Source organism: Halichoerus grypus, chromosome 15 (assembly GCF_964656455.1).
Source record: "Halichoerus grypus chromosome 15, mHalGry1.hap1.1, whole genome shotgun sequence".
NCBI lineage: Eukaryota > Metazoa > Chordata > Mammalia > Carnivora > Phocidae > Halichoerus > Halichoerus grypus.
In genome coordinates this window covers 51,366,767-51,392,356 of record NC_135726.1, presented here as the reverse complement: position 1 = coordinate 51,392,356, position 25,590 = coordinate 51,366,767, and positions in this window count along the sequence as shown.

Here is a 25,590-nt window from a genome sequence, read left to right as displayed (position 1 = left end):
GGTCCCCAGCACACATGACCCGCACACCTTCGCTGTGGATGCACACGGATGCTCTTCACACAATCATAACAAGGGCTAATTCTTCCTGAGCCCTCATATTCATTTCCTTCCTTCTCACAACACTCCTATGGGGGAGGAACCCTCATTCAACCTGCAAGGAAATGGAGGCCCAGAGAGGTGAAGTCACTTTCCTAGAGTCACACAGCCCATGAGCAGCAAAGCTGGGATAAGAATGCAGCGCGTTGGCTTCAGAGCCCGTGCTTCTACTTTATTTTATTTATTTATTTATTTTTCAGATTTTTATTTATTTATTTTTTTAAAAGATTTTTATTTATTTATTTGAGAGAGAGAGAATGAGAGAGAGCACATGAGAGGGGTTAGGGTCAGAGAGAGAAGCAGACTCCCCACCGAGCAGGGAGCCCGATGCGGGACTCGATCCAGGGACTCCAGGATCATGACCTGAGCCGAAGGCAGTCGCTTAACCAACTGAGCCACCCAGGTGCCCCAGATTTTTATTTTTAAGTACTCTCTGCACCCAGAGTGGGGCTCAAACTTACAACCCCGAGATCAAGAGTCACATGCTCCACCTTCTGAGCTGGCCACGCACCCGGAGTCTGTGCTTTTAATTATTAAATGAGTTATGTACGTCAATATGTTCACATGCAGATGGTCACGCTCATGCAGACACCGGGCATTTATGCCCTTGACGCGGGCCCACAATCTAGGTGGCCTGGGCTTACATTCTGGTCCCACCACTTAGTCGTTGGGTGACCTTGAGTTAGTGATGTCTGGAGCTTCCGTTTCCTCACCTGGGAAAGGAGGATAGGAATCGTGCCCAGCTCATGGGGCTGGTGGGGGATTATGTGAGGTGAATATCAGGAAAGCTTCTGGAACATGCCTGGCACATTGTAGGGATTTGTTTTGTTATTAAAACAGAGCCACCCTGACCTTTGCAGATATAGACCCTCCCAGAGATGTCCAGCCAGAAGCAGAGATACACAGGGTCACATTATAACTCTCTTGAGCCATGGATGCTTTTGTTTTCATTGCCTTCTTCCTCCATAAAGACGTCTTTGAAATTATATTTTATGGGGCGCCTGGGTGGCTCAGTCGACTGGGGGGGTCTGACTCTTGATTTCACCTCAGCTCATGATCTCAGGGTCATGAGATCAAGTCCTGCATCGGGGGCCCTGCACTCGGCAGCGAGTCTGCTTGAGATTCCCTCTCTCCCTCTCCCTCTGCCCCTCCCTCCCTCTCTCTCTATCAAATAAATAAATAAATCTTTTAGAAAAATAATAAAATAGGATTATTACAACTACATTGGTATAAAGGCAGATAATACTATATATTAGAACATTTTCTTTTACCTAGAAGTTCAGGGGTTTTTTTCTTCTGATCTTAGGGCCCCTAAGATGATCATAGGCCTTAGTACTGCGCCCTCTGTGCCTAAGGGAAAAGTTGGACCTGGTGACCACACACACACACACACACACACACACACACAGAGTCTCACTCAAACACACACACAGATATGCACACCTTGCCCACAGAGCATGGGGTGGGCAAGGCAAGTCTTTCTTCATGGGGCTCAACCCCAGGGAGCTTCCAGGAGGAGGAGGACTGGAATGTGGGGGAGAGGGCAAGACCTCCCACATTCTGGCTCCGCAGGGCTTGGCTCTGCAGGGCTTGGCTCTGCATGGGGAGGGGGCAGGGGGAGCCCTCAGCCTTCTGCCCCCACAGGTGGGGGCTGGGGTGACAGTACCAGCTCCCCCTTGCTCAGAGCAGCCTGTAAACAGCCCTGGGGCCAACTCTGCCAAAGGCGGGCCCCAGCACATCCTTCCATCTTTCCTTGGGCAAAACTCATGCTACCCTGTGCCTCAGTTTCCCCATCCACAGAGCAAGAAGGCTGGATGACGGTGGGCTCCGAGAGTCCTTTCAGGCTCTGAAATTTAATAATGAAAAGGAGGAGGAGGAGGAGGAGAGCAAATGCTTAGTAGGCTGTGCTTGGTGTTTTCACGCATGTTACCCCAGTTAATCCTCACAGCGTGCCAGCCGCATAAGGAGGTTGTGTTTTTATCCACATTGTGCAGATCAGAAACTAAAGGAGGTTAAGCCTTCTTAGTTGTTTGTGTGATCTTGAATCAGCTGGGGAATCTGGTTACAGCAGCGATCTGGCGGAGCCTTTGGTATTTCCAGCACGCCCCTGGGTGATGCTGGGGCTTCAGCCGCAAGAGAAAGGTCTGTGGGTGTTTCTGCGGCATGGAGTGGGGTGAGGGGGGGTGTGGGCCCCGCTGTTGTGACTGTCACCTCCGTGACTGTAGGGCCAGGCCGGTTAGTGACTTGCAGGCTCCTTGGTACCCAGCATGGAATAGTGTTACTGGCTGGCTGGGCCAGCTCCCCACTGAGCCGTCCTGGAGGCCTCCTGGAGGTGGTGTCTGTGGCATTTCAGGGAAGCCAGGTGGTCTGGACTGGGGACTCCTAGCTTGACTTTCCCAATACACTTGCTTTTGGATTTCAAACTCCCCATTCCCTGTGGCCCACAAGGTCTGGCATAACCTGGCCTGTGCCAACTCTCCATGTTTTAGACGCCGCGGTCTCCCCCCCCATCTTCAGGTCTTTGCATGTACTCTGCCCTCTGCCTGGAGCACTCTCCCTGTTGCTGCCTTAGCCTATAATCTCCTCTTCCAGGAAGCCCTCCCTGGGGAGGCCCCTCTCCCAGCTCTGCCTCTCTGGGTTTATCACCCTCTGGGGACTGGGGCTCTTTCCCCCACTGGGCTGTACTGTTATTGAGGCCTGGGCTGGGGCTGTCCTGGTCACTGCCATGTCCCCAGCACAGTGCCAGGCCCTCCGTAGGCCCTCAATAAATATTTGTGGACTAAATGAATCTTCACCATTCACTCATTGGTGCATTCAAACTCTAACAGATTGTCTCAGACAGAAACATATCTGGGCCTCTCTGTTCCTTTGCCATCATGTGGTTGGAAGGGGAATGATGTTCTAGACCCGTTGACAGGTGGGGAGGCTGCGTGTGGGTGTCGGGGCCTGGTTCCTGGTGTCGATGAACAGTCGGCCTCCTTGTCCTTCCTGCCTGTGTCCAAAGGGGAACTGAGCTGAGCTGGTGACCTTGGGTCTTTCCAGGGGTGGGTTGGTGTGGGGTAGGGTAGACACATTTTTCAGGGGTGCGAAGAAGGAGGCTTGGTTTACACAATCCAAACCGTGGAGACAGAAAGACACACACACACACCTTTCACTTTTGTCTGCATGGATACACAGAAGTCAATGCACAATCACACACACACGGAGCTAAACACACATTGCTGTGTGGACACATCACAGAGGTGCGCATACGCCCAACCACACAGATAGGACAGACACACAACTCCACACGCACAAACCGGCAGAGCCAGGTAAGACCCCCAGAGCTGCGGACTCACAGAATTTCTTAGATATCCACATTTGTGCTGAGATGCACCCACAGATGCACGGGCCCAAAGAGCCTCTGTGGACTTGCTCAGAGTTGCATAAAAACCTACAGAACAAGGCACACAGATACACGGAATCGCACACCCAGCTTCCGTGACTGTGTCCGCTCTCTCCCACGCGCGCTCATACCACTCACACACACAGTCCCACGTATGTGGGCCTGCGGACAGAGCTAAGCAGAGGCTGCTCTCAGCTGCCAGCTTGTCTCAGGCCCCGGGGCCAGGGGTGCTCTGGACCGCCATCACTGTGGGGGCTCACTTCTCATTCACCCGCAACCCAGACCAACTCAGTGTGATGGTGTGTCACTGGTTGTAATCACTCCAGGCATGGGGTGGCAGGAGTGTTCCTTAAGGTTGGAGCAAGCCAGGAGAACTTCCTGGCAGAGGTGAGTCTGGACAGCCACCACCAAGTCCTGAAAAGATTTAGATAAGGAGTGAGTCCCTGAAAGCACTCTCTCCCAACCGTGGACATGCAAGACCAAAGAAGGGGAAGCAGGAGAGACTGTGGGAAGCTAAGAGGAAGGACCAGACCAAGGTGGTGAGGATGACTGTTTTGGAGACCTTTCTGGCTGGACTTCGGATGAAAATAATGAGTGGTATTAATAGGGCAGCAGTCATTTAAGAAAACTGACCATGTGACAGGTGCTACGTTATACAGAACCACTCTATCTTCTATTTTTTTTTTTTAAGATTTTATTTATTTATTTGACAGAGAGAGACACAGCGAGAGAGGGAACACAAGCAGGGGGAGTGGGAGAGGGAGACGCAGGCTTCCCGCTGAGCAGGGAGCCCAATGCGGGGCTCGATCCCAGGACCCTGGGATCATGACCTGAGCCGAAGGCAGACACTTAACCAACTGAGCCACCCAGGCGCCCCACTTCTGTTTTTTTTAAAGTAAACTCCACGCCCAGTGTGGGGCTCCAACTCATGACCCCAAGATCCAGTGTCACATGCTCCACTGAACGACCCAGCCAGGCCCCCCTAGAACCGCTGTATTTTCTTGTTTAACTCTTCCAGTAACACTATAAGGAGGGTACTAGCTGTGTGACCCTGGGCAAGTAACTTAACTTCTCTGAGCCCCAGTGTCCTCATCTGTAAAGTGGGGAGAACAAGGGTACCTCCCTCCTAGCGTTGTTTTTAGGAGTGAGTTTATATGCAAAATGCTTAGAGCAGTGCCTGGCAGAAAGTATGTTCCCCGCAAGTGTAGCTGCCCACGGGTGAGAAGTATTATTATCCCCATTCCCCAGATAAGGAGACTAAGGCCCGGAGCTCCTAGGGAACTTGCCCAACTTGCGGGCTTGCGTGGGGTGAGGCCCAGGTGCCAGCCCAGGCAGGGAGGCTCCGCAGCCCGGGGGTGGATGGCGGCAGGGCCTCTCCACCTGGGGTTCCGAGTGTGCGTGCCTGGTGGGTGTGTGTGTGCGCGTGTGAGCCTGCTTGCGTGAGCGCATTGTATGGAGAGTCCATTGTTCCCCGACCCCGTGGTTCTCTGCGCAATCAGCCGGCGCACCCCACCCCAGCAGGTCACCGAGGCGCTGCCCACAAGCCGCAGCCTCCCAGTCACACCCACACGGGCTTCCTCCTCCAGCTCCGGGGCCTCCCCGCTGCTCTCCGCCCCACACTCTCCCTCCTGCACCTCGAGGACGCCTGCGCCCCAGTGGTCTCTGCCGGTAGCCGCCCTGTCCCTGACTCAGGCCCCGTGCCCCCTCACTGACCCCCAGGCGGCCTGCTGGCCCCCGCAGCCAGACGGCCATGCGGGGGTGTCTCGTGGGTGGGTCACAGCGGGCCACGTGCCCGCGCCTGCGGTGGCTGAATTCCACCTGTGATTCAGTCCGCTTGTCTGGGCTGCCGGGGGTGCCCTGGCTGGGTGATGTCAGCGGCCAGGTATGCGGCCCGGGGTTTCTCTGAGGTGACTCAGGCGCCGGAGCTACCCTTTTCCTCCTGCAGTAGACACTCTGGGCAGCTGTCCAGGGCCGGCAGCGGGCGGCCGCTTTGACACTCCCTTCCCGGCCCCTTCCACGCCCTCCCTCCGCAGCCCTGAGCTGTGGGAACAGCGGGGTGGGGGTGGGGGTAGGCATTTGGCAGGGCCCGGACGCTCCGGGCCCAGCACCAGCCCTGCCAGCTCACCAGGCCTTCCCCACCTCCCCGCAAGACCCAGACTCACAGGTTGTTGCGGGATGAAATTCACTCACTCATGTATTCATTCAATCAGCCGTTCAAACATCTACTCAGCAAGTCCTCTGTGTCAGGCACTGTAGACACTGGGGACAGAGCTGGAAACAAGACAGAAAGAAATCCATCATGAAGCCCCTAGCGGGGTCTACACACTGTACCTTAGGATCATTGCTAGTGTTACCCCCCCCCCCCCAAATTCCATTCCACAAGCCTGCAAGACTCAGGCTGGTTTCTCCTCCTCCCGGCAGCTCTCTAGACAGTTCCAGCTTCTTTTAATCCTTAGCCCCTAACAGTCCTTGGAAGAAGTCCTTTCTGGAATCTGATGGGCCACCATCCTGCCTCAGCAGATGCTCTTTCTTCTCTTCAACTGTCTGCATGCCCCATCCCCTTGAAGGATCTGTACCTGTACTCCTCCCACCCCCAAACTCCACCCCTCCTCAGCCTTCCCCAGAACCTGAGCTTGGCAGCAATGATGTGATCGGGCCTTGTAGACCCCAACTGCTCACTGCATACCTACACCAGAGCGCAGACTTACGGACACAGCTTCATTTGGCCACAGTCACTTCTGGAAGAGGTCTGTCATCATGCCCATTTTATAGGAAGGAAACAGACTGAGAAGTATTTTGGTACCCGCTAGCTCAGGACCACACAGCCAACACCTGAGTCTGTAACTTGAATTCTGGACGTGTGCATCCAGGGCCACGCAAAGAAGAAGTAGTAATACTGCTGACAATCAAAAATGATATTTTGGTAAATATTTATTTTGTGCCTGGCACTTTCTAAATGTTCTCTAGATGAACTCATTCACTCCCCACAACAGTCCCATGAGTGGGCCGATTATTATCCCCATTTGACAGATGAGAAAACTGAGGTATGTAGAGGTCCTAATGCCAAAACAGAGAGAACCACGCAGTTAAAGTCCACAAATATTGACGGAGGCCCTCCTATGCGTCACACAGTGTGGTGGGTGCTGAAAATTAGAGCTGCATGGCCAGAAGCAGTGCCCCCTCCTGTGATCCGAACCACACACAGGAGACCACCACCCAGAAGCACAGAACCACCCACACAGTTACACCAATGTGTGCACTTGACATGAACACATATGAATCATTGATTCATTTACTCAACGAATAATTACTGAGTACCTACTGTGTGCAAGGCAGTGCTGGGGACCCAGCAGTGACCACAACAGCTCTGGGCCCTGCCTTTATGGGGCACACAGTCCAGTGGGGGAGACAGACTGTAGACAAACAAAGGTATCGCTAGAAATTATGATAAATGCTGTAGTGAGAACTCTAGAGATAATCTGCTCACAAAAACAGGGACCTGCATATAGTTAAATGCAGATGTCATATACGAGACCCAGAACGACACACACACAAGGAACCAGAAATGCAAACCAGAGGCAAAACCATACATATGCACAGGTACTTACACACTTACTGTTTCACATATGACCACATGCAGAGACACAACCACACACACACATCCACAGTTACAGTTAGCAGGGCTCCAAATACCCATATATCCAGATACACAAATGCAAGCTGGGGAAACTCTCAGTCCGGTAGTTAGCTGGTCTCTCACACACAAAGGAAGCCCTCATGATCGTACTTTCACACAGGAAATACCCGACGTACACGTTGTCACTGGCCGAGTCATGCACCTCCAGTCACATCCATTCACACTGTCACACACCCAATGTCTTCTCTCTGCTTGGAGATTCGCCCCAGCCCTGGTCACATGAAGCTACTGGATGGGGGGTGAAGGGGAGGGGGGGAGTTGGGAATGAGTTATGTGGACAGCATCGCGGACACAGGATGGAAGGACCGCGGGGCTGCCTGATGAAAGAGGCTCAAGAAGGACAGGCAAGAGAACAGAACCCGAAGGGAGCGGGGAAAGGAACGGGAGGGAGCTCTCGCGCTGTGGCTCCAACTGTGTGTGCGAGTACAGGTTTGTCTCCACCGGTTGGGACCTCCATAACAACAGTGCACCCAGAAACCCGGGAGTCTGAGGCAAAAGCCTGTGTCTATTTTGGTTGTTATTGTTTGGGGGAATATGAGACAGCCACGGCGCGGGAGACGCTGGACAAACAGACATGCCGGGGAGGAGGGTCCCAGACGAACAGATACCCGAGCGGAGGCGGTCCCGGGTCAGACAGGAGGAGCGGGCGACAAGCAGACGGCGGCTGTCTAAAGGGAAACCGGCAATTTGGGGACCCGGTTCTCCCCCGCTTCCATCACCGCAGCCGCCCCCCACCCCCCACCCCAAGGGCTCCCGGTCGGCCCGTCTGTCCGCCCGGGCCGGTCCTGGTTGCGCCCTGTGCGGCCGCGCAGCCCAGCCGGGACAAACAGCCTTCACGTTGCTAAGCGACGGCGTTCCACAGCCCGTCGCGTCACCGCGTCTGCGCGGGCGGGGGGGGGGGGCGCGCGGAGACGGCGGCCGCGTCGTTTGTTGACGTTGCCTGGCAACCACGTTGGTGCTGCTGGGCAACGCCGGCCGACTGTTCGCTCTCTTAAAGGGGCAGGAACATTTTACAGGCGCGGACACGGCAGCGAGACTGAGGCGCTGAAAGGAGAGGAGAGGGTCCCTCCCCAGGCGTCGCGGAGGTGGAGGGGACTGGAGGACGGGTTAGGTCCTCCGGAGCAGAGAAAGAATATGAGGCGGAAGCTCTGAACTAAAGTATTTGAGATGTTAGTGTTAGATGTTAGACTGATTGCACCTGTGCATAGGCGCACTGTGGACACGTCCCTGGGGAACGGGTGGCAGCGATAACCGGCCAGACAGACCTGGGTTCAAATACCCGCTCTGTGACCTTGGCCTGTGACTTCCTTTCTCTGAGCCTCTTTCCTTCCTGAAATGGAGGTGATAACATCGCTCACCTCCAGAACTGAGACTCTGTGAAGTCCCGTTAAGTACTTAGTACGTCGTAAGTGCTCCGTACATAACGGGTACAATTATGTTATTTAATAACTGGGTTCTGTCCCTACCTCACTGGGTTTTGGAATAAATGAGATGGTGTTTGTAAAATACTCACTGCAGCACAGTGCATTCAATACATGGGGGGTGGGGGGCGTTGTCTTATTACTAGTGTTTGTATTTCTCCTCCTCTGGAAAGAACATCAGAGGGCATTGACAGTCATTGTCTTTCTCAGTGCCTTGGGGTGCAAAGACTATGGAATCAGGCAGATATGGTTGGAATTCCTGTCCTGCTGGATCCTGTCTGTGTGACCCAGAGCAAGTGCCTTGCCCTCCTCTGGCCCTCTGCTTCCTCCTCAGTGAAACGCGTGATCGCTCACATCTCACAGAGTCACTTCCAGATAATGGTCCTGGGTGAGGGGGTCCCCTCTTGTTGGGTGTGTCGGGTCAGTGCCCCATGTCTGCAGCATGACTCACAGGGCTATGTTATGTAAAGCTCCTAGATTCTGCACAGAGGGCAGGTTATATAAATGCATTTAACGTGCATCCTACATACCGGGCCTGGGGAGGAGACCTGGCTTGGTAAGCTTGTAATTGCCAAACCATGGCCCAGGCTGCTTCCAGGAAGTAGGGCCTATAAAATGTGGGCCATGTGTATACTGTCTCATTGAAACCAAAATGTTCCCCTCTTGGGGTATCTCTAGCCCCTTAAATGGCTCTTACACCCTGCCTCTTCATGTGTCTCTCTCTCTGCGTCTTTCTGACCCCTATCTCTCTGTCTCTGTCTCACTATCTCTGTGCATCTCTGTCACTGTCTCTGCCCCCCGCACCCCCCCCAAGTCCCTTTCTGGGTCTCTACCTACCCCTTTTCCTGAGTCTCTATTCATTTCTGGGTCTCTCTCTCTTTCTGATTCTTTTTATTATTATTATTATTATTATTATTATTATTATTATTATTATTATTAAACTCCCAAACTTGTTCCCAAAGGGATTCCACCAATTCCAGACAGCACGGAGCTCCTCAGAGCGGACTGCTGTGTGACGTTGGGATGGGGCTTCTGTTCTCTGAACCTTTGCTATTTCCTGGGTGCAAAATTAAGTGGAGTAACTAACTCATGCCAACAGAGGTCCTAGTCACCTAGGGAGTTTTTAAAGGTGGCTTTCTCCAGTCCCACACCCAGAAGCTGTGGGTCAGAGTCTCAGAGAAAGAGGCAGCAGGGATTATAACCTGTGAGATCCTCCCTGGATGCTTCTGATCAGCTGGACAGAACTGTTGACCCAGGGCCTCCGACATACCTGTCCCGGCGCCAGGTTCTGATGCCACCTAATAGGTGAGGAGACATGTGGCCAGGGACAAGAGTGATTTCCACTGCAGGTAGAGGGTCCTGAGTGTGGAGATTCGAATGACAAAGACGGAGTGGGGGTGAGGGTGGGGTCAGAGAGAGACAGAGACAGCAAGACAGAGACTGAGAGAGATTGAGACAGGATAGAGTCAAAAGGAGAGGAAGAAAAATAGGGGAGCATAAAGAGGCAGAAAGGGACAGAAATTCCGTGTTTTCGGCACACTGCCCGGAAACGCACCTCCGCTGGAGGGCCACGTCGCTGTCTGCGTGCGAGTGTGGGACCGTTGAGCAGGTCGCTGCAGGCAGCGCTGGGGTGTGCCAGGATCCGTGCTGGGATTAAGTGTGGGAGGCACATGCCAGGCTGGGAGGTTCTGGGTGGACCCTCTCTGCGTGTACCTGCCTGCCTCCAAGCAAGTGTCCCGGGCCAGCACGGGTGACTGGCTGACAACCTGAACACCCCTCGGGCAGCATTCCCCCCATTGGGTCACCCCTCTCAAGCCCACCAGGTATGGCCAGGGAGGATCTTGCTCCGGGGGTCCTGGGGCTCACGTGGAGGAGTTAGAGTGTAGCTCCAGGCACTGAGGGTGTTGTGAATTTGCCAGTACCATCTGTGGGGGCCGACCGAGCTGTGAGTCCTGAGGCAAGCTGAGCGATTTCTCTGGGGCTCAGTTTCTGCATCTGTGAAACAGGGGTGATACTGACTTCTACGGAGATGATGTGAGCACCAGCTAACATAATGGTAATGACTGCCATCTACTGAGGGCTTGCCATGATCATGCTCGTCAGCAAATTCTGCAGCTCCGAGTTCAAACACCTCCAGAATCGGATCCCTGCGACCCCGAGTCCAAGTCACCATCGCCTCTTACCTGGACCATCGCCTGGGGCTCCTCGCCCATCTCCCTGCCTCTCCCTTTGCCTCCCAAAGTCTATTCCCCACATACAGACCCAGGGATGCTCTTCAAATCAAAGTCAGTTCATGCCCCTCTTTTTGCTCAAAACCCTCCCATGGCTCCTGACTTGGGCAGAGTAAAAGTCAAAGGCCTCACTATGGCCCATAAAGCCCTGCAAAATCTGACCTTACTCCTTCTCCCTTGTCTCTGCCACTCCCCTCCCCTTGTTCTCTCTGCTCCAGCCACACACTGGCCTCCCTGTTCCTCCAACTGGCCAGACATGTTCCCACCTACCGGCCTTTGCACTTGCTGCTCCCGTGACTGCCATCATCTTAGCCGGATGCCTGCATGGCATCCCCCTCACCCGCCTCTGGTCTTTGCTCAGACATCACCTTCTCCTGTAGGCCTTCCCTGACTACCCTGTTTAAAATGGCAAATCCAAACCTCCCTTTCTCCCCACTTCCCCAGCACTCAGTACTTTCCAATGCGCTGTATACTTCGCTTATTTATGCTCATGTACTGTTCACCACCTCCCTCCCCACCCGCAAAGCAAGAGCTCCCGGGAGGGAGGGCCGAGATCTTTGTCTCCTTCACTGTGGTAGACCTAGCGCTTACAACTGCGCCTGGCACATAATAGGTGCTGGATACAGAGCTGGTGCATGAATGAATGATGGATGGTATGAGCCAGAACTGTGCTACGAGCTCTAAATCGGTGAATTAACTGAGCGTCACCACATATGCTAAGTGCTACCCATTTTACAGACGCGGAAACTGAGACTCGGAGAGGGCAAGTCCCTGTGACAAAAGTGCACAGGCCTGAGGTCAGAGGTAGATTATCCCGCCTTCAGAGGCGTCCCTGCGGGCGTGGGGCTGGCTGTGTTCATCTCGCTATCTCTGTGTTTATTTGGGGGGGCCCCGTCCTTGCTCGCTGTGTCTCGTGGTCTCTCTCTTTTTTTTTTTTTTTTAAGATTTTATTTATTTATTTGAGAGAGAGAGAGAGCACAAGAGGGGGGAGCGGGAGAGGGAGAAGCAGACTCCCCGCTGAGCAGGGAGCCCGATGCGGGACTCGATCCCGCGACTCCAGGATCATCGTCGTCTCTCTTAATCACCGCGTCCCGGACCGCTCCCCGTGGCTTCGGCCTCCACGAATTTCTTCTGGCTCGGGGGCCCCCAAATCTCCAGGTCCGCGTTGCTGGCTCTCTCCGGGTCTCTGCGCCCTACAGGCCTCTGGGGGCGAGGGCCCCGGACTCCAGTCCGGGCCCCAGTCCGGGCCCCGCCGCCTCGCCGCCACCCGGCCCCGGCGCGGCCGGGCTACCTCGCTCGGGACGCCCCGGGGCGGGCGGGGCCTGTTGCCCGGAGACCAATGTTTTGCCGCCGCAAACTGGGTCTCTGGGCCACCGCGGGGGGGCGGCCTGGGAACCCGCGCCGGGCATGGGAGCGGGCCGGGGAGGGGCGCGAGCCGGCCGGGCCTGAGGGCGGGGAGCGGCCGGGAGGGAGGGGCGGCTGTCGGGAGGGAGGGGGTTGGGGGGACGCTATTGGGGGCGATGAGGTTGGGATATCCGGGCAGTTTTGAGAAGAGGGGACTGGGGACTGAGATTAGGGACGAAAAAGAGGATTAGGGGTCAGTTTGAGGGTGGTGGAGGTGGGGTTTGGGGAAGATTGAGATCATGGGGCAAGCTTGGGGTGGGGGGGCAAGGGAGGAGATTGGGAGGGCGGTGTAGGAAGGTGGAGGAGGAGTTTGAGGGAGCCGGAAGAGGAGCCCCGAGATGGGTGAATGAAGGCAGGCATGGGAATCTGGAAGTTTCGAGAATCACAGTGGCCGAGTGAGGGCCGGGAGCTGGGGGGGAGGCGGAGTGCAGAGGACAGATATTTGGTGGGTCGGGCAAAAAGCTGAGTTATAGGGGTACAAGACTTGAGGGTAGAGAGTTTGGGGGGAGTTAAGCATCCCCCGAGGAGAAGGAGGAGGATGAAGGGGGCCGGAAACAAGGGTGAATCAGAGGAGGGAGCACCTCGGCCACTTCGGTCTCCTGGCGGGAGGGGCACTCTCCGCCCATTGTCCCCGGACCGGTCAGGACGTCCGGCGACATCCCTGGGGACGCGACGTCGGGTTGTGTAACTCCAAGAGGCCCGGGGGGAGGGGCCGGAGTCGCCTCCCCGTTCCTCTCCACGCCCCATCCCAAGGGAGGGACAAGGGTCGGGATCCCCTAGCGGCTTGTGACATCACAAGTGGGCGGAGTCCACCAGAAGCGCGAACTCGTTTTCTTGGTCATCCCTCTGCCCCACTGGAGAAGCAAGGTCTGCGATCCGAGACCCGAGGTGGGGAGGGGTATCGCTGCGGACGCCTTTGGCTGAGGGGGCCCTGATGGCCACAGCTTTTGGCAAGAGGGCAAACGGAGTCCCGGACCCCTTTAATAAAGATGTATTGAGAGGGCAGTGTCCCAGTTACCGTCCTAAGTGACAGGGACACAGCAGTGAACAAAACATTAGTCCCTGATCCCAGCAGCCTTGGGCTGACCCGTGATTCTGGGCCCAGACCAATTCCACCCCAGCCCCACCTCCTTGAAGCCTGACGTCCCTCACTAGACACAGCCCAAAAAGATGGATCCTCACATCCAACCTCTGGGCGACCCTTCCCTAGTGCAAGGGGCAGAACACATCTCTCAGCTCCTGAGTCCCTGGTCTTTGCATGACTGCCTCCCGGCCACCCCCACCCCCACCCCCACCCCATGGCCTGTCACTTCCTCCCATCCTCATCCCCCCCCACTGGGTATGACTAGAGATGCCGGTTGTAACAGGCAGTTGGCGAATCACTCAGACGTCACATCAGCCCGCTGTGCTATCACTGTGTCCCTGCAATGTCATCAGGCAGCCCCAGTGTCCTATAAACACCTCTGGGGTCCTGCGGGCCTGAGGAGGGGGTGCTGCCCCACTGTCAGTGGTAACTCAGCTGCCCTCCCCCCAAGGAAGTGATTTCATTCCATCCAAACTCTTCATCAGAAGCCTCTGGAAGCCACCTTTCTGGCTACTCTCACTCCTCCTCCAGGCAGCCTTCCTTGAACTCTCCACTGTGCTCTCTCTCCCCTCCCCCTTCCCCCTGCCCCCTTGTCGTTTCTGTTCCCCGGGGGGCTCTAGACTCTGGCCTTATGGACCTTTCCTCTCTGACCTCACCAGTTCCCATGCCTTCAATTTTGAAAAGCTGTCAGAGCCAGGCAGGTGAAAGGACTTCCATGCACCTCTCCAGGCCTGTTTTCACTTCTCTAAGATGGGCACAGCACTGGTGCGTGGCCCACACACTGAGTGGTGATTTGAGCAAGGGCATTCCTGGGCCGGATTTAACACAGGCAAGGAAGGACATGGTGAGAGCTCTTTGAATCCTATTGGCCAATATACCCAAGAAATAGCTAACAGTGAGAAATGGGGATCAGAGGGAGGCGGGAAATGTACTTTTTCAAGGTATGACCTTGATTTTGCCAATACATTTTCCAAAAATTAAAAAAAAAAAAAAACCTCACTATTTAAAATTTACCATCTCTGGACTGACTTAGGAACTTATCTGGGTATCCTCCACCCACACCTGCTCCTTCCTCCTCCTAGGCCTCATCTCAGGGGAGACCCCACCATCCAACCTGACACCTGGGCAGGGACCTGGGCCTCCTCCCAGGGGCTCCTGTCCCTCCACAGTCTCTTGGCCACCAAGTCTGGTCCTTCCTGCCTCCTCTCTCTCATATCTGCTCTGTCCTCCTACTCCCCTCCCCAGCCTACCTCCACAAGGCTGGAAAGATCTGACTAAAGCATAAATCTGTCCTTGTCTCTCCCCTGCACAGAACCTGCCATGACTCCCCAGTGCCCTTCGGGGAGTAGTCCGGGCTCCTCAGCATGGCCTACAGGACCCAGTTCAGTCTGGTCCTTGCAGACTTTTCCAGCTTCTTAATTCCTTGATCCCAAATACATGATTCTTCATGCCTTAAAGACCTTCCAGTTCAGTCCCTTTGCCTGGTAGTGAGGTCCCCCAGCAATCCAGACAACAAAATGAGCGGGCACCTGGCTGAAGCTTGGTGTCCTCTAGGGTCAGGGACCTTACCACCACTTGAGGCCTTCCATCCACAGCCAAGCAGTTCTGCCTGAACCAACATCTGTCCACTACACCCTGCTTCCCAGGGCCACACAGGACAGGCAGTCCCTCTGTCCTATGATGTTTCAGAGACTAGAAGATGTCGGTATTGCCTTTGAACTTTTGGAAAATGCGGTGTAAGATTCCTTGAGGCTGATTCTTGGACTAAGCACTGAGAGTCACAGGATATCAGAATAGGAAGGTGCCTTAGAGGATCCAAGTGCAAAGGGGACACCTAGGCCCAGAGGAAGCAGGGTTCTGGCTGTCCTACTCCCTGTCCCCAGGCCTGGAGCTGTTGTGTCCGATCACTGACTTGCAAAGGAGCAAAGAACTGTAGGGGATTTAGGATTGGGAACAAAACAGTGAGTGCTGGGCTGTGCCCTGACTCTGACGACCCCAATATTGGTGACGGACGACCCGCGTCTTGGCCCCAGCCTGAATCCTAACGCTGGGCATCGGGTGAGGAAACTGACACAGACCCAGACCTAAACCTACCGGGTCCACTGTAGAAACAAACCAAGAAGTCAAAGAGCCTCCCCACCAACACTCAGCTTGTCTGATTTCCTGTGATCTCCCCATCTCCCCCGCAACCCTCCCCTGCCCGTCAGAAGTTGGGCTGAGAAACGGGATGGGGATGGGGGCAGAGGCAGATTCAGAAAGGCAACAGATCGGTGCTGTGGCTGAGGGAGAATAGGGCCAGGGCTCCGGGACGGGCAGGTTGAGGGCTGGGGATGAATACCCGTCGGGGACACGGTCGCAGGGCAGGGCTGGGACTGAAGATTGGGAGAGCGAAGGGGAGAGGAGGGCCAGCGGTCAGGGATGAGGGATGGAGGGGAAGCTGAGGGTGGACGGGGACAGGAGATGGGCAATGCGAGGGGGGCAGTGGGGGGGGGTGGTGAAGCCAGGCTGGGGACAGGCTGGGGGCAGCGCGGTGGCCAGGGCGGGGGGCGGGTACCGGCCGGGACTGCGCGGCGAGGCCCCGCGGAGCCCGGCACCATCCTCCGCCCCCCGCTGCCTCCCCTTCCGCTCCCCGGAAGCGCTGAGTCGTCCTGCCTTATCTGGGGGCCGCTATTTCGGGCTCGGCTCCGAGCGCGGCGACTATTTTTAGCGGCGCTCGGGTAAAAATGGACGCGGCGCCGCGCGGGTTCCCGAGGCCGTGCGCGCCCCCTCGCGAGAACTGGGGGCCGGGGGCGCGCGCCTGAGTCACCTCCCTCCCGGCCGCCCCCCTGCGCGGCGAGGAGCCCGGCCCGCCGGCTCCGGACGCCTCGCATCCGCTCGAGCCTCCCGGGTTCCGCTCGCCGGGGCTCAGAACGTTCCAGGAACGTCGGGACGCGTCCACCGGGGCTCGGGCGGCCGCAGGCGGGCTTTGGGCAGAGACGCCGCGCCCCCTGGCGGCCCCCGCGGGGATCGCAGGCAGGAGCCGAGCCAGGGGTCCATCCGCCCGCGGACCCATTTTATTAATGAGGAAACTGAGGCTGGAGAGGACCCGGGTTGGGGCCTTGCAGCATGAATTGCGAGGTACGATCCCTCTGCTTCAGCCTGGATACCTCTCTTAATGGGGAACTCACTACCTCTCAGAAGTGGTATTTATCTCGTTATTCAACGGATGTTCATCAAGGGTGGGCCGTGTGCCGGGCACTGTGGCGGGTGACCTGGGCAGAGCAGTGAACAAGACAGACAGAGAGTCCTGCCCTCGTGAGGCTAATGTTCTAATGGGGAGACAGAAAGTAAATAAGATGTTTTCAGATTGTAATAAGTGCTATAAGGAAAGTAAGATGGGATGATATATTAAAATAAAGGGGGATGGGGCGGCTGGCTGGCTCAGTCGGAGGTAGAGCATGTGATTCTTGACCTCAGAGTGGTGAGTTTGAGCCCCACACTGGGTATAGAGATTACCTGAATGAATGAATGAATGAATGAATGAGGCTTTTTTGGCAAGAGTAGTCAGGCAAGGCCTTTTTCTGAGGAAGTGATGTGGCTGCAACCTGATGAGAAGGGGCATCTAAAACGACCTTGTGTTTTATTTTTTTTAAAGATTTTATTTATTTATTTATTTGTCAGAGATAGAGAACACAAGCAGCGGGAGTGGCAGACAGAGGGAGAAGCAGGCTCCCCGCTGAGCAAAAAGCTCCATTCAGGACTTGATCCCAGGACTCTGGGATCATGACCCCAGCCAAAGGCAGGCGCTTAACCAACTGAGCCACCAAGGTGACCCGACCTTGTGTTTTAATTCAACCCCCTCATCCCATTTCACAGACCTGGAGGCAGAAGCCTGGAGAGAGGGCACCTGGGTGGCTTAGTCAGTTAAGCGGCTGCCTTCAGTTCAGGTCATAATCTCTGGGTCCTGGGATGGAGCCCCAAATGGTGATTCCTGCTCAGCAGGGAGTCTGCTTCTCTTCCTCTCTCCCTCTGCCCCTCCCCACTGCTCGTTCTCTCTCTCTCTCTCTCAAATAAATAAATAAAAATCTTTATTTAAGAAAAAAAAAAGGGAGGGCGCTTGGGTGGCTCAGTTGTTAAGCATCTGCCTTCGGCTCGGGTCATGGTCCCAGGGTCCTGGGATCGAGCCCCACATCGGGCTCTCTGCTCGGCGGGAAGCCTGCTTCTCCCTCTCCCACTCTCCCTGCTTGTGTTCCCTCTCTCTCTGTGTGTCTCTCTGTCAAATAAATAAAATCTTTAAAAAAAAAAAAACAACAGCCTGGAGAGAAACCAGTTGGGCACTGAGCTTGCAGAATGTAGACTACATGATCTTCCAGTATATGATTGTTCAACTCTAGGTCTCATCCAGTGCCTGGGAGCTTATTACCTCCCAGCATATAGGTACCGTCCATCCTCAGCGGTGGTAATATTGATTACTGTTTTATTTTTTATTTTTTTTAAAGATTTTATTTATTTATTTGAGAGAGAGAATAAGATACAGTATGAGAGGGGGGAGGGTCAGAGGGAGAAGCAGACTCCCCGCTGAGCGGGGAGCCCGATGCGGGACTCGATCCCGGGACTCCAGGATCATGACCTGAGCCGAAGGCAGTAGATTAACCGACTGAGCCACCCAGGTGCCTTGATTACTGTTTTAAAAATTATAGCTGCAGGAGTGCCTGGCTGGCTCCCATGAGTGTGTGACTCTTGATCTCAGGCTGTAAGTTCAGCTCCACGTTGGGTGTAGAGATTACTTAAAATCCTAAAAAAAAAAAAAAAAAAGGTGCTATTTATTCAGCACCTAGCCTATTCTTCACAGAAAAGTCTGCTAAATGCCTCACCTGCATTATTTCACTGAATCTTCTCTCTAGACCTAAGAGATAAGGTACTATTCCCATGCTCTATTAACAGGTGAGGAAGCTGTTTCCCCATCTCCCATTTCTCCCAGCCACATGGACATCTGTAGCTTTGCCAGCCTTCTGCCTCTGCTTGTCCTTTGGGAAACCACCCCTTTCTAAATTTCAGTGCACCTGTTTATCTCACCCCACTCTCCCTTTCTGGGGAAGGGAACATGATCCAGGCCCAGCCAATCAGAGCATTCCAGTTCTTCCGCCTTCTGATCACAGTGCTTGTTTCAAGGGTAAACATGTGGTCCAATCCAGTTTGTGAGTAATGGAACCCCTGGGCAGGAGACCTTTCTTCCCTTTGGGGTCACTAAGAGGGTGGGATGTGAGCCCTAAGCTGCTGGGGCCACGTTTACTACCTCAAGGAAAGTCCTCCAGAGAAAAAAAATCAGAGAAATCTGGAACCCTGAGATTGGACAGTGACTTCATATCATATTTGAGCTCCTGGATCAAGCTGTGGCTGAAGCCGGTGTGACCCCTTGGCCTTTTTTTTTTTTTCCTTTTGTAATGTGAGACAATACATTTCCCTCAACATGTTTGCTCTTGAAGCTGAGAGACTTCTGATTAATTCACTTCTCCTCTCCAAGCCCTCTCCAGAAACTGGTACTGATGCTTCCACTGTCCCTAGTCCTTGGAAATAGATCTCTGTACTTCCTGGAGCCCGCGTTCATCACCCCCCCCACACACCCCAAGCCCACCCCCCCCCCCCCCCCCGTGGAGGCATGGACTGCTTGTGTGAGTCTGGGCACTTCCACCGATCGGGCACTCCTGTGGGCTCTGGATCTGCCCATCTCCATGTCCCCAAGGCGTAGACCGACATGAGAACCTGGGGCCTGAGGCTGCTCTTCTGGGCCAGGCCACTTCCCACAGTCCTGGCTGGCCGATGTGAGGTTACTCTGCTGCACCGTCCACCTTCTCCCACTGTCAGGATTTCAGCCCTGTCTGAGCTCTGACAGCCTCCCGCTCTCAGCTCTGCCATCTCTTCTGCACTCTAGACCCAAGTGTCTGGCAGCTCTTGGATGCCTCCTCTTGGATGTCCCACAGGATTTCACCCTGACCTCTGCAGCTCCCTTCCTGTGCCTCCTCCTCCAGGGTCCCCAGCTCAGGCATAGGCCCACCACTGACCCTGTCTCCTGGACCACAGGCCTGGCCTCATCCTGGATGCCTTCTTTCTGTTTCCCCCCATAGCTTGTCCCTCCTCTTCATTCTATCTTTTATTATTTTTTTTAAATATTTAATTTATTTATTAATTTGAGAGAGACAGAGATAGTGAGAGAGAGCATGAGCTGGAAGGAAGGGGAGAAGCAGACTCCCCACTGAGCAGGGAGCCTGATGTGGGGCTCGATCCCAGGACCCTGGGATCATGACCCGAGCCGAAGGCAGACATTAACCGACTGAGCCATCCAGGCGTGCCATCTCCCCCCCGCCTGACCCCGCCTTGCACATTTACCTCACGGAGTTCCCCCAGTACCCCTCAGGGCCAGAGACAAACATTCCCACTTTCTGGATGAAGGAACTGAGCCCCAGTGAAGACAAATGACTTACCAAAGGAATCACAGCCAGGGAAGGGACAGAGTCAGGACGTGAATTCTCAACCTTGAGGCAGCCTGACTTGTCCAGTTACGTTGAGTATTTATCTCAGCTTTGTAAGAGTTTATTTTATAGCATTTTCAGTAGAGACACACACTTACGTAATTTATGAATAAAAAATAAACTCTATGTACAGAGTGGCCAGAAAATCCTCTCAATCCGGGCCTGATGGCAGCAAGGATTTCAGAACATCCTTTAGAGGCCACGTTTTGACACGAGTGTCAGTCACTCCACTTGAAGGTGCTTCTGGCATGGATTATTCTAGCAGATCACAAGAAATCCCAAGGTTCAGTGGCCCCAGATGGAGAATGTGCTGAGGGCAAATTCCATGGACCAGAGCTGCCCGTGAAAAATATGATGCAAGCCGCGTGTTTAAGTTTGAATGTTCTAGTAGCCACCCTAAAAAAAAGTAAAAAGAAACAGGTGAAAATAATTCTGTTTGTGTATATTATTTAACCAAATATATGCAAACATTATATCAACGTGTACTTAATATCCACAATTTTTTAAGTTTATTTTTTTAATAGTCTCTATACCCAACATGAGGCTCGAACTCACAACCCCAAGATCAAGAGTCACATGTCCTTCAGAATGAGCCAGCCAGGTGCCCCAAAGTCCAGATTTTTTAAAAAGATTTTTTAAGGGGTGCCTGGTGGCTCAGTCGTTAAGCGTCTGCCTTCGGCTCAGGTCATGATCCCAGGGTCCTGGGTTCGAGGCCCACATCCGGCTCCTTGCTCAGCTGGGAGCCTGCTTCTCCCACTCCCCCTGCTTGTGTTCCCTCTCTAGTTGTGTCTCTCTGTCAAATAAAAAAATAAAAATATTTATTTGACAGAGAGAGAGAGAGAGAGGGAGGAGAGGGGTAGAGGGAGAGGGAGAAGCAGACTCCCCACTGAGCAGGGAGCCCAACGCACAGGGCTCCATCCCAGGACCCTGAGATCATGACCTGAGCCGAAGGCAGATGCTTAACCATCTGAACCACCCAGGTGCCCCTGAAGATTTATTTATTTATTTCAGAGAGAGAGGGAGAGAGAGAAGGGGAGAGAGGGAGCAGGGGCAGGGGCAGAGGGAGAGAGAGAATCTCAAGCCGACTTTGTGTTGAAATGTGGAGCCCCACATGGGGCTCGATCTCACGACCCCGAGATCATGACCTGAGCTGAAATCAAGAGCCAGCCACTTAACTGACTGAGCCATCCAGGTGCTCCCCTCAAAGTCCAGATTTAACACATGACAGTGTGCCCCCAAGAGACAGTGTCTTGGCTTACAGTCAAGACCCTAGACTCTGGGGCCCCTGGGTGGCTCAGTCAATTAAGCATCTGCCTTCGGCTCAGGTCATGATCTCAGGGTCCTGGGATCAAGTCCCACATCGGGCTCCCTGCTCAGCCGGGAGTCTGCTTCTGTCTCTCCTCTGCTCATGCGCATGTGCTCTCTCTCTCTGTCAAACAAATAAAATCTTAAAGAAAAAAAAGAAAAAAAAAAGACCCTAGACTCTGAAGCCAGACTGCGGGGTTCCAATATTGGCTCTGTAACTTCCAACCTGTAATTCCAACCTCTTGGCACCTCAGTTTATTCTTCTGTAAAAGGAATTCATAGGGATTTTGTGGGGATTAAGTGAGCTAATAGATATTAAACATTTAGGGACTTAGGGTGCCTAGGTGGCTCAGTTGATTAATCGACTGCTTTTGGCTCAGGCCATGATCCCGGAGTCCCGGGATCGAGTCCTGCATCAGGCTCCCTGAGCAGGGAGTCTGCTTCTCCCTCTGACCCTACCCCCTCTTGGGCTCTCTCTCATTCTCCCAAATAAATAAATAAAATCTTTAAAAAAATAAAAATAAACACTTAGAATGGAGCTTGGCATAATTAAGTGCTGTGTGAGTGTTTTTACTATTGTTGCTTTACTATTGTAAAGTGCTTTTACTATTGTTTGGAGTTTTTGTGCAAGAGAAGTCCCTCGACCCCACATTAACAGTTGAAGAATGGGGGACACCTGGGTGGCTCAGTCGTTAGGCATCCCGCTCTTGGTTTCTGCTCAGGTCATGATCTCAGGGTCATGAGATCAAGTCCCCCATGGGGCTCTGTGCTCAGCATGGAGTCTGCTTGTTCTCCCTCTGCTCTTCCCCCTGCTTCTCTCTCTCAAATAAATAAAATCTTTAAAACAGTTGAAGAAGGAAAACTCCCTTCAAGACTTCCACCCTCGAAGTGGAGGATGTCCGGAGTACGGAGGCAGCACACACAACCTCTTTTTTTTTTTTTTTTTTTAAAGATTTTATTTATTTATTTGACAGAGAGAGACAAAGCGAGAGCAGGAGCACAAGCAGAGGGAGTGGGAGAGGGAGAAGCAGGCCTCCCGCAGAGCAGGGAGCCCGACGCGGGCCTCGATCCCAGGACCCTGGGATCATGACCTGAGCCGAAGGCAGACGCCTAACGACTGAGCCACCCAGGTGCCCGCACACACAACCTCTTAACAGCCTTGTGTAGGACATACAGGTCGCCTGGGTTCTCAAGGGAGGGGGCTCCACCATTCCACACTGGAACGGGCAATCACAAAGCTCTGGACACCTCCCTGTCCAAACTCTGCCGCGTACTTCCCTGTTCTCAGTTTTCTCGTTTGATCTGTGCAACGGGTTGAATGATGCACCCCTTCCCTGCCCAAGATATGTCCACCTGAGCCCTGTGGATGTGAGCTGATTTGAACAAAGGGTCTCTGCAGATGTAATTAAGGGAAGGCTCTCAAGATGAGATCATTTTGGATTATCCAAGCAGCCCCTCAACCCAACAGCGAGTGTCCTCACAAGAGAAAGGCAGACGGCGATTAGACACAGATAGTAGAGGAGAAGCTTCGTGAAGACCAACACAGAAACTGGAGTGATCTGGCCATAAGCCCCAGGAGTGCTGCAAGAGGCAAGGAAGGATCTCCCCAGAATCTTCGGGGGGCGTGGGGAGTGTGGCCCTGCTGCCAGACACCTGGATTTAGGATTTCCGCCCTCTAGAACGGTGAGAGAATAAATTTCTGTTGTTTTAAGCCACCAAGCAGTACCCAAGTTTGTGGTACTTTGTTAGGCAGCCACAGGAAATGAATACGATCTATTTGGGGGCCTGTCTCCTCCACTCCGAAGGCGGAGTTTCTGTGGCTTTCAGATACCATCTCTTCCAACCCTCCATCACAAGAAGAAACTGAGTCTAGGCAAGGGGGCGGAGCCAGAACCAGACCTCAGCACTCCCCCACCTTCCTCATCCAAGATTCAGAGGTCCCTGTGGAAACTTGCAGGGTATTTTGCCTGTTGGAAAAAATATATAGAATGCTTGTTGAGTTTTCTTTTAAGGCGGTGGTTGAGAACACAAGCTTTGGTTGGAATCCTGGTTTGACTGTTTGCTTGCTGTGTGGCCTTGGGCAAGAGAGTAACTTCTCTCTGCCTCAGCTTCTCCCTCTATAAAATGGGCATAATGAGATAAGTCATCTTAGAGGATTGTGATGTACAGTGCATGAGAATCAATCAACTTTACCATTTGACACAGTCCTGGAAGTCTTTGCAAATGCTATAAGACAAGAAAAATAAATGAGATGGAAAGATCAGAAGGCAAGAGAGAAAACTGCCATTTGGATCATCTTCAAGGAAAAACTAAAAGGATCAGCAAACTGTTTTAGTATGAGAATTTGGCCAGATTGCCTATTAGAAGGCCAACCACCAAATATTTGTGTTAATAGAATTTTATCTGTTATTAAAAATACAAAGATAGGGCGCCTGGGTGGCTCAGTTGGTAAAGCGACTGCCTTCGGCTCAGGTCATGATCCCGGAGTCCCGGGATCAAGTCCTGCATCGGGCTCCCTGCTTGGCGGGGAGTCTGCTTCTCCCTCTGACCCTACCCCCTCTCTCTCACTCTCTCTCTCAAATAAATAAATAAAATCTTTTAAAAAAATACAAAGATAGTTGGAGATCTTTTGTTTTGTTTTGTTTTTAAGATTTTTAAGTGAACTCGGGGTGCCTGGGTGGCTCAGTCGTTAAGTATCTGCCTTCGGCTCAGGTCATGATCCCAGGGTCCTGGGATTGAGCCCTGCATCGGGCTCCCTGCTCAGCAGGAAGCCTGCTTCTCCCTCTCCCACTCCCCCTGCTTGTGTTCCCTCTCTTGCTGTGTCTCTCTCTGTCAAATAAATAAATAAAATCTTTTTTAAAAAAAGATCTTTAAGTAAACTCTACATCCAGGGTGGGACTCAAACTCACAACCCCAAGATCAAGAGTCACAAGCTCTTCTGACTGAGCCAGCCAGGGGCCCAACAGTTGTAGGCCTCTAACCAACAATGTTTAATAGCAGTAATCATCTAGAAATTATAATAAAAATATGGAGTTAACAAACTAGAAAAATACCACCTGCATGGACACTGGTGACTCTCAGATTTTTTTTTTTTTTTTAAGATTTTATTTATTTATTTGACAGAGAGAGACACAATGAGAGAGGGAACACAAGCAGGGGGAGTGGGAGAGGGAGAAGCAGGCTTCCCGCAGAGCAGGGAGCCCGATGCAGGGCTCAATCCCAGGACCCTGGGATCATGACCTGAGCCGAAGGCAGATGCTTAACGACTAAGCCACCCAGGCGCCCCTCAGATTTTTTTTTTATAGAGTGTATTTATTTATCTGAGAGAGAGAGAGAAAGTGCGAGTGGGGGGAGGAGCAGAGGGAGAGGAACAAGCCGACTTCACACTGAGCCAGACACGGGGCTTGATCCCACAACCCTGAGATCATGACCTGAGCCAAAACGAAGAGTTGGATGTTCAACCGACTGAGCCACCAAGGTGCCCCCTTGTGACTCTCAGATTTTAGTCTTGAACCTGGAACTCCCTTCTGACTCTTTGACCTTCCCCCTGGGATGTCGCAAAGGTTTCAACAACCTGAGGAGGCTCAGCCGGAATTCTCATCTTTCTTCCCCAGTCTGCAATTCTGGTTCCTGTTACTGCTAGTCCCTCAAACCTAAGCTTTGCCATTGACTCTCTGTCACCCTAGTCCAGGTTACCATCTTACTGGTAGTCACTTTCTCACCGGTCTTCCTGCTTCCATCCTTGCTTCCCCTACAGTTCATTCTCCACTCAGAATAAAATCTAAAGTACTAACTGTAGCTTTCAAGGCCTTACAAAATCTGGTCCCTTGATTGCTTAGCCTTGTGTTTTTCAAACTCACCCAGCCAATTTCTTACCACAGGATCTTTGCACAAGCCATTCCTACCACCTTGAAAGCTCTCCCACCCTTCACCTAGCCAATTCCCATTCATTCTTTAGGTCTTTTATTTTATGTATGTATGTAGGTATGTGTGTATTTATTTATTTAAGTAGGCTCCACACCCAATTGTGGGACTTGAAAGCACAACCCCAAGATCAAGAGTTGCATGCTCTACTGCCTGAGCCAGCCAGGTGCCCCTTTAGATCTCTTCTTAAATGTTCCTTTGACAGAGAAACCTCTCCTGTCCTCAGTTGAAATGATGTTCCACATTCTTCTTCTTTTTTAAAAAGATGTTATTTATTTATTTGACAGAGAGAGAGAGCACAAGCAGGGGGAGTGGGAGAGGGAGAAGCAGGCTCCCCGCCGAGCAAGGAGCCCGATGCGGGGCTCGATCCCAGGGTCCTGGGATCATGACCTGAGCTGAAGGCAGACGCTTAACCGGCTGAGTCACCCAGGCGCCCCAATGTTTCACATCCTTGTCCGTTATATAACACTTATCAGGTGTATATGATTATTAGTTCAGTGATTTGTAAACTTTTTGGTCTCAGGACCCCTTATG